Source organism: Lissotriton helveticus, chromosome 3_1, assembly GCF_964261635.1.
Source record: "Lissotriton helveticus chromosome 3_1, aLisHel1.1, whole genome shotgun sequence".
NCBI classification, from domain to species: Eukaryota; Metazoa; Chordata; class Amphibia; order Caudata; family Salamandridae; genus Lissotriton; species Lissotriton helveticus.
In genome coordinates, this window is record NC_136061.1 from 2,060,554,636 (window position 1) to 2,060,569,359 (window position 14,724).

At 46.1% G+C, this 14,724-nt stretch overlaps 1 protein-coding gene across 2 annotated transcripts in view; it reads left to right on the forward strand.

Annotated features, from left to right (window-relative positions):
- MRPS11 (mitochondrial ribosomal protein S11) overlaps positions 1 to 14,724 on the forward strand; it is a 191,311-nt gene that overhangs the window by 23,718 nt on the left and 152,869 nt on the right. The window lies entirely within an intron of this gene.

Below are 14,724 nucleotides of genomic sequence, written 5' to 3' on the forward strand. Positions count from 1 at the left end.
ATGCCTTTAAATCTTATCATGTCACATTTGCTCCGTTTTCAAAGACAGAGGACAAAAGTTAGTTTGTTTTCCTATTCGCCAGAAAGGGCGAGTAGGACCTAAAAATAGCTCGTCCTTAATTCTACCTCGCAAATGAGAGCGGGCGAGTGGATTTATCGAGCCCTGGCTCAGTAACCCTTGTCTCCTGTGCTGGTTCGGTCGGCCCCTGCTTGAGTGGGTTGCCTTTCCCCCTGGGTACCCGAGAGGGCTCTAGGGGACCCAGCTGTCCTAGAGTTTGTACATCTTCAATTCTGGTGGATCGGAGTAACTGTTGCTCCATTGCCCACTTCCATGCTTGTTGGGGAATGTCAAAGAAATAGGTGGAAGAGTTGAAAATTACTTTCAGACGGACCAAGAATAGGAGCATATATTGGATATGATGGGCCAGGAGTTTGTTGAACACACTCAAACAAGCATCTGCGCTGCAGGACCGCCCGGGTGTAGTCTGAAGACCATGAGCTTGATGTGGAAGCGGAGATCTTGATCCTCCTTGAAGATGACATTCCGATAGTGGTGGATGAAGATGCAGCCTATCATGGGGCGAGAAACCATTACAGGCAGCCTGTTAGCCATGACCCGATACTCCCTCTCATTCACAAAACAAAGAGACAGCTTATCCAATGGGACACAAGAACAGAACCATTGCTCCAGAAAGCTGTCTGTCCCGGTGGTCTCAACCCCCTCTGGGAAGCCAATGAGGCACAGGTTGTTTCTCAGGGATTGCTTTCGGCACCCTCTTTTCGTTCTTCCAGTGTATCCATTGTGGAGAGCAACTAGAGACCTGCAGTTTAAGGGTTGTCACTTCATCTTCAACCACGGAGACCCTGGCTTTAGCCACCCTGCCTACTATTTTGTGAGTGTCTTAGTGCAGGAAGATTATATCCACCCTGAGCTTATCCACTTTTGTCTGTACTGCTTCCCTGGAGCCTTGAATTGCTTTGAGGATGATGGGCATGTCGGTTTATTGTTATTGATGGGAGAGTTGGTTTGCGGTCTACCCGGTATGTACAGTAGGTGCAATATACTAGTATTTTTGTGTGGCCAGTTTGAGTTGTGAGGGCTTGTCAAACTCCATCTCCAACTGCTGAGGCACATTCGCCATGGGAGGGTATAGGCACAACCCAAGTGGCCCACTTGCTACAGGGCAGCGCGAGCAGCCAGAAAAGGCAGACACGAGGTGGATCATAGAGAATCATCGCTGTAGTGCAATACCCCAATTAGGTACAGTGCAGGATTCAGACTTCGGCAGTTCCCCACACGTATTCAAGCGCCACAGAGCCATTTAGGCAGTCTACGACCTCTTAATCAATAAAGGATATATACAGCATGGCATATCACCTTTGAGGGTCTCAAGGCACTGGAGCTGCTTAACTGCGTTGTGGTGATTTGTTGATTCGAACAGCCAGGACTTGAGTAATTTCATGAATTGCCGGGGTGATTGGGGTAGTCAGGGGGTGCAGTGGAAGGCCATTCCAAGCTTTGGGCACCAGGTGTGAGGAGCGCCATCGGCTATTAACTTGGCAGATCCGAGAAGTTGTGTGCGAGAAAGAGGGAAGAAGATCGCAGGTGTCTGGTCGGTTAGTGGAAAGTTATGCTTTAGTTGATTTATATTGGTCCTTCACTGTGCAGGACTTTGTATGAGTAGATCAGCATCTTGAACTGGAATCTCTTCTGGATCTGGAGCCAGTGGAGCTTCTGGAGGTGGGATGTGATGCTGGTCCGTCTGGGGAGATCGAGGAAGAGTCTTGCCGCTGAGTTTTGTATTGACTGTAGTCTCTTCAGGAGATGTGCGGTGAGTCCTATGTAGAGAGTGCTCACACCGTCCAGCCAGCTGGTGACAAGAGCCTGCATAACAGTCCTTCCAGTGTTGAATGGGAGCCAACTGAAGACCTTGCCAAGCATGTGTAGGGTGTGGAAGCAGGCAGATGAGAATGCGTTTACCTGCTTATTCAGAGATAGCTTGCTGTTCCAGATGACGCAGAGGTTGCATACGTGGTCTGTCAGGCGGGGGAATCGGCCAAGTTAAGCAGGCCATCGTGCATCGCTCCATGATGAGATGTTGTTCCCAAAGATCAAGACTTCTGTCTTGTCCAAGCCGAGCTTGGGATAGTTGTCCTTCCAGTCAGCAGCATTTATCATACATCTGTGGAAGTTGCCTCTGGTGGTGGAGGGGTCTTCGGACAGCGAGAGGATGATGTGGGTGTCAAGTGACTTCCTGTCTGCTGCTTTTGCACACGACACATAAACTGTTGTTATAGCTTTGAGCCTAGTAGAGCGCTTTGGATTAACACGAGAATAATATATTATTACTCTGATATCAGCTTTGCTTAGTGAACTGTGTCTGTACACTGAGTGCTGAAGCCTTCAAGGATAACACGACACAGTGGTTGTTGCGAGGTCTGATCTTCGCACCTTCCTAGACATAACATGCATACAGCGGCAGCCAAATTCTGGCTTTAGGCACGTTTTATATTACTTCACGCAGCGCACCCACACACACTTGATGGTGCTTCGCATGCAGAGAGCTGGTGGAAGATGATGTGATCCCTTACCACTAGGATCTTGAGGTATGGGGACGCTCTGCTAAAACCCAATGAGACCTTCTTAGATATAATATAATATAATATGCTAGTTAGGGAGGGTGAGAATCAGGTGTTGTTAAACCCAATTCATTTCAACATTTTAGTATGTTGTCACCTTGTGTATTTTATGGACTAGTAGCTATGCTGATTATTTTGCTTCCTATAATATGTTTGTTGGTATTATCTAAGATACTGTGCTTGAGAACCCTGCATTAGTGAATAAACCTTTCAAATATGCATGTGTCCTCATTTACTCCTTGTTTTGTTTTGAAATGATTGTATAACGAAAGCGTGTTCATGTGTTCCACGTTACCTGAGGTAATCTAAGTCCATGTTCTGGTTTGTCTAAATATTGGGAGTTTGTGATGACCAATAAGACACTGTAGCTAGTCTTGTAAGGGGATTTTGGGTACTAAGGTGAGTTTTGGCACACCCTAACTTACTAAGGTTCCAAGTCTCTATGCACAGTTCTGTAGGAGAAGAGGATCCATGCTACATGGCGCCCATACGTTCCGGTGGCCTTAAACATGACACTTGAGTAGTTCATCTTTCAATCCTTAACCCCTTCACTGTCGTTTCCGGAAAACGGTGGTGTTGGAGAAACCTACCTATTTTTGTAAATAGGTCTTTTCAAGCTTGAATCTTTCTAAACGGTTTCCTTGGATTACAACCGAGTTGTGCTACAAAGTTTACTTTGTCCTTTATACTTTCTGTATAGTTATGGTCGCAGTCGTGGACATTCCGCAGCATAGTCGCATTGCGGTGCGCAACCATTTGCAGCAGTATAATGTCCCCGTGGATGGCATGGCCGTAATACTGGTGGTGAGTGCAGAGTTGGCTTACCCGTATGAGATATTTTACTCGTGGGTGACCTTACCAGCTGTGGATGGAACTTCTGGTGTGTTCCACACGTACACTCCCACTCCTGTGCCGAATGAATATACGCCGTACAGGGCACAGGAATTACCTATAGCTACTTGGCAGTACAAAAGGGGGTGGTGATGGACGGAGCATCAGAACCAATCAAACACTCACACCCAGTCAAAAGATCTGGGTTTGATCTATCACCGTTCTTTAGCCCACTCTGCCACCCCAGTTCAGACATGGCTATATGCAAATCAGTCTGACCCTGTGCCTCATGGGAACAGTCCAGCCGAACTGCCAAGCCATGCCTTCCCTGGACCGGAAACAAGCTTCCGAGGACCGGTTTCTGGCATTCCAGCCGTCTTCAGTCCGGCTTGCTTGAATCCAGTGGCAAAGTGAGCAAGGGACTCACGTCTGAGCATACCCAGCCACACTTATGGCGGCCAAAAGCAGTACAAAAGGGGGTGGTGATGGACGGAGCATCAGAACCAATCAAACACTCACACCCAGTCAAAAGATCTGGGTTTGATCCATCACCGTTCTTTAGCCCACTCTGCCACCCCAGTTCAGACATGGCTATATGCAAATCAGTCTGACCCTGTGCCTCATGGGAACAGTCCAGCCCGAACTGCCAAGCCATGCCTTCCCTGGACCGGAAACAAGTTTCCGAGGACCGGTTTCTGGCATTCCAGCCGTCTTCAGCCCGGCTTGCTTGAATCCAGTGGCAAAGTGAGCAAGGGACTCACGTCTGAGCATACCCTGCCACACTTATGGCGGCCAAAAGCGGTACAAAAGGGGGTGGTGATGGACGGAGCATCAGAACCAATCAAACACTCACACCCAGGCAAAAGATCTGGGTTTGATCCATCACCGTTCTTTAGCCCACTCTGCCACCCCAGTTCAGACATGGCTATATGCAAATCAGTCTGACCCTGTGACTCATGGGAGCAGTCCAGCCCGAACTGCCAAGCCATGCCTTCCCTGGACCGGAAACAAGCTTCCGAGGACCGGTTTCTGGCATTCCAGCCGTCTTCAGCCCGGCTTGCTTGAATCCAGTGGCAAAGTGAGCAAGGGACTCACGTCTGAGCATACCCTGCCACACTTATGGCGGCCAAAAGCGGTACAAAAGGGGGTGGAGCATCAGAACCAATCAAACACTCACACCCAGTCAAAAGATCTGGGTTTGATCCATCACCGTTCTTTAGCCCACTCTGCCACCCCAGTTCAGACATGGCTATATGCAAATCAGTCTGACCCTGTGCCTCATGGGAACAGTCCAGCCCGAACTGCCAAGCCATGCCTTCCCTGGACCGGAAACAAGCTTCCGAGGACCGGTTTCTGGCATTCCAGCCGTCTTCAGCCCGGCTTGCTTGAATCCAGTGGCAAAGTGAGCAAGATACTTGGCAGCATCGCGTTTGGTTTGGTGGCGCCCTCCCCCATTCTTTGACAGCTCCAAGGTTAGGTCCTTTGTCCATTCCGGGCGCAAATTGGCCTGTTTTGGCTGGATTTACTCCTCATCCTCAACACGGCAATTGTACCGTTGTTGTGCTAAGACGACTACATGTAGTCGCAATTAGCGTTATTTGGTCGTTGGTACAATACATAACCCGTAATCTCCCGGGCGGGGCCCCGGGTGGTGCGGCGCTTCCTGCAGGACAAGGCAGAATGAAGCTCAGTCCTGTGACGGTCAATGCAGTGAATGGCAAGCGTCCCCTGGATAAGGATGATTTTCCTTTCTGGCTTGCCGAGAAATTTGACCAGCTGGAAGCTGTATTTCCTAACACATCTCCTGGTGAGTAACACAGGATTCTGACAATAAGCTTACCTAAAGACTTGGCCCCTGAAATCGGTGACTGCGAAACCTGGGGTAGAACATTTGCGGCGGTCTATGCGAGGTGCTACGGCACTCCGTCTATGACTGTCCTGCCTACGGTCCTTAAGCGTGTTCAGGACGAACACGGACCTGAGGCTGCGGTTGAATTTGGCATGCGCCTATGTGGCACCTTTGATGTAGTTTGCCATCTCGTCCTTGCTAATGTCAAGGGAGATGCAGTGAACTTTCAGGTAGCCAATGCTTTGCAGGCACTTCCCGATGCCGAAAAACCCCGTCAGTTAGCGAGGATTATTGTGGTGGCTTATAAGACCGTGGGCCGCAATATTAGGGGTCTCAAAGCCTTTTTCTACTAAAGAGAAAACACAACCTCAAGGACAGAAGTCGGAGACTGATGTCCAGCCCAAGACCAAAAACAAAATTGGCCTAGGAAACAAAAACAGGGAAAGCAACAGCAACAAAAACAGGAGTCTCGTCCTGCGTCTCCAGTGCCTGCCCCCACAGAACGTGTTTATGACTTGCGCGATCGCGCGAAGATTAAATCACCTGATCGATTTCAGGTTTCTGATCAACGCTCTCCTCGTTCTTTTCAGGATTCATCGGCCTCGGCGACCGGTGGTGGAGGAGGCGGCAGGGGTCGGGGTGGCCAGCAAGGACGCGATCAGCCCCGCCCAAAAGATGGTGCAGGACGGCTCTACGCCAAAGAGACCCCAGTTTCAAAAGAAGAAAGTCGCCGCTTTAACAGCGAGATATGCCACAGATAGTGAGAACGTGGCTTCGGAATCTGACATGGGCTCTGACCTTGCTGGACAGCGCGGCGGAGATTACCATAGTACGAGAGGCCCTGCATCCACTACTGAAGGTGACAGCGACTGACCGTTATGTTGTCGTAGAAACAGCTGATACCAGAGTTGCTCCCCTTGATAGACTCTATGAAATTGTCCTTTTGATAGAGGGTGACATACAGCGTACCTTAAAAGAGATCTTTTGGGAAGATCTTACGACTCCTTATGATATTTTGTAAGCGGAGGCTGACTGGCCCCCACCTTTTGTCCTCGCAGCTCCGCGAGGGGAGGAGGTAATCCTCTCTAGTTTCGCTCACACAGTCTCGAAGGAGCAGGCGCTGAATTTTGCAGAAGAGTGGGCTAAGGCTCTGGCGCCGGCTCTGTACCGTACACATTGTGGGTGGGATAAATTTTCCCCACACCACAAAATTCCTTTGCGGAACCTCAATATCCCATTCGACGTGAAGCTAAGGCTTCCGTTGCGGAAATCCTTGACCAATTAGAATATCAGGGAGTGATTGAAACATGTGTGTCACCAATGAATAACCCTCTTTTTACTGTGACCAAGCCTGACGGTTCGTACCGTTTGGTCTTGGATTACCGGCATTTAAACTCGCATTGCCGTACCTGTGCAGTACAGAATACTCACAGCTCTGCGTTAGTGGATAGTCTTGTGCGTAAGCGGTTTAAGACCACGCTTGACATATCCAACGGTCTTTATGCCCACCATTTGGATGGTCTGAGTTCCCAATGAACCTCCTTTACTTGCGGCGGAGTCCAAAACAATTTCGGCGTTTACCTATGGGCTATAAGAATAGTCCTGGGATTTTTACTGCCCGCATAGTCTCTCTCCTAGAGAGAGTCGACCCAGATGTTTGCTCGTATGTGGATGACATTTATCTCACGGACAACGAACTTTGGGAGCATCTGTGTCGAGTTGATCGCTTAATTTGTAGCTTTGCAGATATTGGTTACAAATTAAATTTTGCAAAATCGCACATTGCAGAATATACAGTGTTGTTCCTGGGCTACGAGCTCAACAATGAAGGTAGAGGATTGGCTCCTCACTTCTTGGAGAAATGTGCACAACTGCGCACTCCTACAACTCTGAAAAAGTTACAGTCTTTGCTGGGATTCTTGAACTTCGGGAGAACATACATTCCCGATTATGCCCAGCGTATCAAGCCTTTGTATGCTTTGATACAACCTACTTTTTCCAAATCATGCTGGCTGCCTGACACTCAACTATCCTGCAGTCTTTGCAGGCTGATTTGCTCGCTTCTAAATACTTACTGACTCATGACAACCACACCAACCTGGTGATAACAATCATCCCTGGGACGGTGGGTTTCACTTACCTAACTTTTAACGAAGGATACACAGTACCTATTGCTTACAAGTCACACTTGTACACATCGGCTGAAATGCGATTTTCCACTGTGGAGAAAGTTTTGACGGCTGTACAGCTGGCGATTCTTAAAGAACGTGCTCTGTCACAGGGAAAACGCATGTTGGTTGTTACCCCGTGTCCTGCTTTGGAGGCAGTTACGAAAGCCAGTGTACCTAATTCAAAAGCTTTGCACCCTCGGTGGATACAATGGGCTGCTTCCTTGACGTACCCGGACGTCACGTTTATCTTTGACGCCTCATTACGGTCGCAGGAGTACTTACAGTATGAATTCGTTCATCCAGCTTTACACTGATGGTTCGGCGCAGGTTGCGCATGGCTCTAAACATGCCTACGTTTCCGCATGCGCCAATATGGCCGGTGCCATGGTGAACGATGAGTTCAAGTCCAGTGTCGTGCACACGCAGACACTAGGGGACTGCACTGCACAATTGGCAGAGCTTCGTGCTCTGATGCTTGCATTGGAGTACGCTGATCCTGGTGTGAGGACTTTTATGTGCCCAGTCTTACAATGAAAACTTGTTCTTTTGGATTCAGAATGACTTTCGTGATTCCAAGGGTAGCACAATAAAACATAAAATGATCTGGGTCCGAGTGGCTGAGCTTAAAGAGCGGTTACAACTCGTGTTTGTAATTCATACTCTGGGTCATCAGCGCGTTGGAGTACACGCTGTTGGCAACTCGCTTGCTGATGAGGCAGCGAAATCTGCAGTATCGACATATTTGGTTGCAGCAGTTACACGGTCCAAAAGTAAGATTGATGATGATATCTTGGCGGCTATTGCTGTCACTGAGAAGGGAGGTAAATATCCTACGGGGTTCCCTTCTAAGTACACATACCACTTAAGTCCCGATAAGGTTCCTTATGTGAAAATTCCTGAGGTTGGTGATAGATTCATTCCCAACTCGGATCGCAGACATGCATTGATCACAGCTGCGCATGAAGGTGTTGCGTTTCGGCGACTGTGACTCATTTACAACAACGTTTTTGGTGGCGGGGACTGTACAAACAGACGCGCGATTATGTCCTTCAATGTGACATTTGCCAGCAGATTAAGCCTTCGGCTGCTGCTCGTCCGCCCCAAACACAGTTGTACATCTCTAATAAACCACTGGGATGTGTTTATTTGGATCACTGTGGTCCTTTTTCTTCTGATACTGCATATAAGTATATCTTAGTCGCAGTCGATTCATGCACACGCTTTGTCTGGCTCTGGCCCCAACACAGCGCTGATTCACGGACTGTCATCCGGGATTTGCATGTCTTTGTATTGATTTTTGCCTGTGGTACCTTCCATTCGGATCAGAGTCCGGCTTTCGCCTCTAAGGCGTATAAGGATGGCATGATTTCGATGGGGTCCAAGTCAAGTTTTCGTCTCCGTACAGACCTGAGGGTAATAGTGTAGTGGAGCGAATGAACCGTGACTTAAAGCAATCTTTGACAGCTCGAGTTATAGGCACTGGCAGGAACTGGCTGGCCCATCGCAATGGCGTGCAGCATGCTCTTAATAATCTCCCTAGAAGGTCTCTGGGTGGGCGGACCCCATACGAAATGCTCTTTGGTATCAAGATGTTTGTACCGGACCTTGCGGGTCTAGACTCGGTCGCTAGCGCTACCTCCTTTGACGTAGATGAACATTGCAATGCTTTACAGACTCTACAAGAGACGAGAGACAGTCTTGCAAAGGAACATTTGCCCTCCACTTCGGATGATGCGTTGCAGATCCCGGTAGTTGGCTGGCTACCCCGAGTTGGAGAACTGGTTCGGGAGAAAGAATGTGGTCCCTCCTACCGAGCTCCGGTTCCTGTGCTTGGTGTGAAGGGCACAAGAACAGTAATTTTACCACCACTTCCAGGTCGTAAGGAAAATTGACAATGTCAAGATACACAGAGTGGCCGATTCTTCTTAGTATGACACCGGCAGTCTCCTGTCCTTCGATTGTGAGAAATTCTGTTATGGCCACTGCTTCTAATCCTGAGCCAGAGGTGGCCATCGAGATGCCTACAATTTCCAGTCCTTTGTTGAGTACTTTGCCTGGTACTAACAATGATGAAATTGATTACACTTACCCTACTGACTTATCGATGCCTAATTTACAAACACGTTTGGCCACAGAATCCAGATTTTCATTTGACACTGTCTCCAACACGTCAGGAAAGCCCTCTCGGGTTGCAGTATATACAAGTTTCTTTAAAAAACATTTTTTAATTCCTCCTTGGAGATATATTTGGTTGGTGCTTTTTTCAATTTACCTTTTTATGTCAATTGGTTTTGTGTTTTATTTTTTCCGGTTGGTCAACGGACACTACGTTGAAGAGAGGACATGCATTCGACATCTAAATGGAACATTAGCACCCCTTTCCTCCTCACATTCTGCCCACAGACTGAAGAGAGACTTGACATTTGTTAATATCACTGCTTGGCCTGTCCTTGATGGGATTGTATGGGATCCTGTTAAATTTCAAATCCATGGCCCTACTGAAGTCATTAATGTCCCTAATGTGCTTAGAGTTAACATGGGGGATGTAGAGAAACAAAACATACGTTCTGATGATTGGGATGTTCAGGCCGTGGAGGCATTGTTTTCTGATTTGAAGTATTATGCTGCCTTTGATGCTGAAGATTTATATTTAGATTCTGCTAATTATGGTGATTTATATTGCTTCCAACATTTTGGCAACCACCTTTTACACAAAACTAGTTCCAGAAGAAATACTGTAAATTATACACAGTGGGAGCATTGCCCGGCTCCTTTACAAGGCAGTTCAAGTACATTTTTGAAAAAGTACACTTATTTTACCGACTTTAATCAGTCTCATCCCGCTTCATTTTATTTTAATGACAGAAAAATCCATGTCCAAGGTTAGACTTACTGATACTAAGTTATTGTATTCGAAGTCCTTCCTCGACCAGTTAGCAGTTGGAGGCTACGAGTTGTGGAAGGAAATAATTTGGGGTTCCAAAAGTTGTAAGGTGCAAGGCACTGAGGCTTTGCACCGGGCATGCCTCATCCCAAATCATATGTTATTTTCTCAGACAACATGCTTTGGATTGGCTTCTTCCAAAAAATTGAATTCTCCTTCCATCCCTGATTTAGAAGAATATTCAGGTTGGGGTAATTTTACAAAATTTTCCATTAGGGAATTGCAAACTCTGTTGCCTAACTCGTCCTTTAACATATCCAGTTTGCATCCTCATGGTTGGCTGTTGTGGCACAGAAGTGCTGATTCGTGCCAACATCGTTTTCTGGGTTTGGCTGATGGCTTCAAACAGATTAGGGCCGATCCCCGTTTTGAGAATGACCATTCTGTCACCACTCATTCAATAGGCAAATTATGTCAGAATTGGCTCCAACATTCTACCTTGGCATCAGTTAAACTGCATCTCTCTAAACTAACGGGTGATGTTGATTTAAATGATTTTATTAAAGGCCCAGCTAGTTGTAGATCAAAAAGATGGATATATGCTGTTTATAATGAAATTTGGAAAACATCACAGATTGAAGCGGCTACCCGCCTTAGGGCTATTGATCAAGCTAACTTGGAGAAAGTGCTTGCAGTTGTAGATAATAGCATTAACACGCTTTCTTCCCGCATTTACACATTGGATAATATTGTATTGTCTGTTGTTGATATTGTGCAAGATGAAGTGTCTGTGTTATACCATGGTCAAAATCAATTGCGTTCCATTATGCAGTTTGTATGGACCCTACAGACGCTTAAAGGCGGAAAAGTGCCTTGGTCCTACATGAATGTCTCCTCTCTTTTTGCCACTTTTAATTTGACCGAAAAGTAACGTTTGCTTTCAATGAGAGATGCATCTTTTTCCATGTTACACATTGAAAAGTTGGAGTCTTTGCCATTCTCTGTGGCAGAGAACACGGCTGCAACGTGGCTTATTCACAGTTTAATTACGTTACCGTTTGCTTTATTTAAATTTACAAATTGTTTGAAATATTTAGCCATTGGTAGATACGAGCCACTGGGTAGTTCATACCTCCATGAAGCCTGGTCGCTTCCTTTTACTTACAGATGCCTTAGAGAAGGGAGGGAAGTCTATCTCAAGGGTGGAGAGTGCACGGAAATGCCTGATCACTCATTAATGTGTAGACATATCCAATTGCACGGTTCTAGTAAAAGGCGTCGCTTATGTGGTTACAGTATCTGAACGTGTGGTGTGCTGTAAAAATGTTTTGTATCCTCCTCCGCATGGGAACTTAGATGTTTCCATCTGGCCGCGAATTCTAACCTTGAGAGCAGAGTTCAATGGAATGAGTAGAATAAGAGCCCTATTGTCACAAAAAGAGGTTGCTCTGACTTCGGCTCGTGAAACATTTGTCCTTCACATTGCCAACACCCGCACAGAGGTGCAAGCCTTATTAAATACTGACCTACCGTTGCATTTCAGTGATCTGATTCACACAATCTTTAACGCGTCCACCACTTCAGGCCTTGCACATTTTTTAAAAATAGTTAGCAGCGGTCTTGTGACTTCATTTGAAAAAATATTTGGAGTCATTCCTGCTTTCCTCCATTCAATCTTTTCAAACCTGTTTGGTGGGTTTCCTGTGTTACTAGCGTTGGCTGCTGGCATTCTGGTGATATTTTGTTTTGCGAAAAATGGATGCCCGTCCTGCGTTTCAAGACGCTCAGTCCCGCCTGGCACTGTTTCGCAACAGATACTTGAATACTATGGTACGCTGCCGCTTGCCACCTTAAGTGCAGCGTATGGATTATCGTTTCGATTTTCCTATTTTTCGTGTGTCCAGCCTGTCTTTCATTGCCTGAGCTGCGATTTCGATTGGGCCCTGGATTTGTGTCTCTGCAAGATGGTTTCTCCTGACGTGGATTTTAATCATCTCATGAGTCCCTTAGTTACTCACGAGTTGCTTTGTTCCGACGAAAGGATTATGGCCTTGGCAGCGATGCATGGAGTACTGGGTCGTTGGAATGTATTTGCAGCGGCGCAAGATTTCTTGGCACATAGCTTCATTGAGATCCCACCGAGTTGTCCTCTGATGGTGCTAGAGGCTCCGGTAATTGAAGAGCATGAATGTTCTTTCCCGCTATTGAATTGGATGGCTGATTTGTTTTCTGATGATAACAGTGACTTCCTTTTGGAAGCTGTTGCTGCTTATTTTGCATATTCAGTCCTTGGCTGAAACCAATCGAAGCTTTTATTAAGAATTTTTTTCTTCATAATTTTTTTACAGAATTATGACTAAATTTACATGTCCTAGAACTATTGACTTTGACAAGATTGACTTTTTTCAATTTTTTAATTTTTTAGAATTATGTCCGATTTGTTCTTTTCCCAGAACTATTGACTTTGCTCAAATTGTCAAGAGGATACAATTTTGGTTTTCTTTTTAAAGTGACGAAATTATTTTTCTCACTTGCTCAAATTTGAACTGACTATCGTTCTTGAACTCTGCACTTCAACGTTGAGCCCCTTATATTGTTATGTCTGGTCCGGGCTCGGATCATGGGGGGATGTCATATTGATACGCATTGCCTATATGCTGTGTTAAGTTAGCATGAGCTTATTAGAAGATTAAACGCCATTTTTTCCTGTCTGCTGCTTTTGCACACAACACATAAACTGTTGTTATAGCTTTGAGCCTAGTAGAGCGCTTTGGATTCACACGAGAATAATATGTTATTACTCTGATATCAGCTTTGCGTAGTGAACTGTGTCTGTACACTGAGTGCTGAAGCATTCAAGGATAACACGACACAGTGGTTGTTGTGAGGTCTGATCTTCGCACCTTCCTAGACATAACATACATACAGCGGCAGCCAAATTCTGGCTTTAGGCACGTTTTATATTACTTCACACAGCGCACCCACACACACTTGATGGTGCTTCGCATGCAGAGAGCTGGTGGAAGATGATGTGATCCCTTACCACTAGGATCTTGAGGTATGGGGCCGCTCTGCTAAAACCCAATGAGACCTTCTTAGATATAATATAATATAATATGCTAGTTAGGGAGGGTGAGAATCAGGTGTTGTTAAACCCGATTCATTTCAACATTTTAGTATGTTGTCACCTTGTGTATTTTATGGACTAGTAGCTATGCTGATTATTTTGCTTCTTATAATATGTTTGTTGGTATTATCTAAGATACTGCGTTTGGGAACCCTGCATTAGTGAATAAACATTTCAAATATGCACGTGTCCTCATTTACTCCTTGTTTTGGTTTGAAATGATTGTATAACGAAAGAGTGTTCATGTGTTCCACGTTACCTGAGGTAATCTAAGTCCATGTTCTGGTTTGTCTAAATATTGGGAGTTTGTAATGACCAATAAGACACTGTAGCTAGTCAGGTATGGGGATTTTGGGTACTAAGGCGAGTTTTGGCACTCCCTAACTTACTAAGGTTCCAAGTCTCTATGCACAGTTCTGTAGGAGAACAGGATCCCTGCTACATGTGTGACCCTGAGTACACAGAGTTCATAATGGAGATTGTGGCTTAACTTGTGAGGGTCCCAATTGGTGATCAGGTGCCGAGGGTGGCGTTTGCGGATGTGAGCAGGCTGATGCGGTCAGCGGTATGGGGTTACAGTTTTGAAGTGTTCATAGTTGACAGATCTGGTCATGGAAGAAGTTAGTCAGGGTGTCACATTTCTAGGTAGGGTATGGTGTGGTTCTTAGTGGCTGCAGGGTTGGAGATCTAATTTATGATGATGAAAAGCTCCTTGCTGCGGTTTGTGCTGGCTGGTTTTTTCTTTCAGGGTGGGCTGGAAATGATTTAGAGATGCCTTGAAGCTGGTATGGTTGCCTGTCTCTTTGCTAGCGTGCCACTTCCTTTCAACTTGCCTGCAGTTGCATTAGGTGGATTTCAACAATGAACCAGCTGGCTCTTCTGAAAAGTCATGTGGATCTGGCTGGCCTGGCAGTGGTAATTATGTCAACTCATTCTATTATCCACTGGGAGTAGTTCTTAGCAGCCTTTTCTGGGTCTGGGAGGTGAGGGTTGAGTATTGTCCCACTGTTTTTCTGATATATTTTTACAGTTTCTGCACATGGAGTTGGGGGGAATGGTGCCAGTGTTGGTAAGTCTTGAGATGGTGAAGTGGATGCGGTAGTGGTTGGCCCAGGTGAGCTGTTAGACCAGGTTGAACTTGACTAGGTCTTATCAGTGTGAATCGGTACACTTGAATAGTAGGTGCCATGATAGTAAAAGATAGAATGGGAAAGATATGGGCT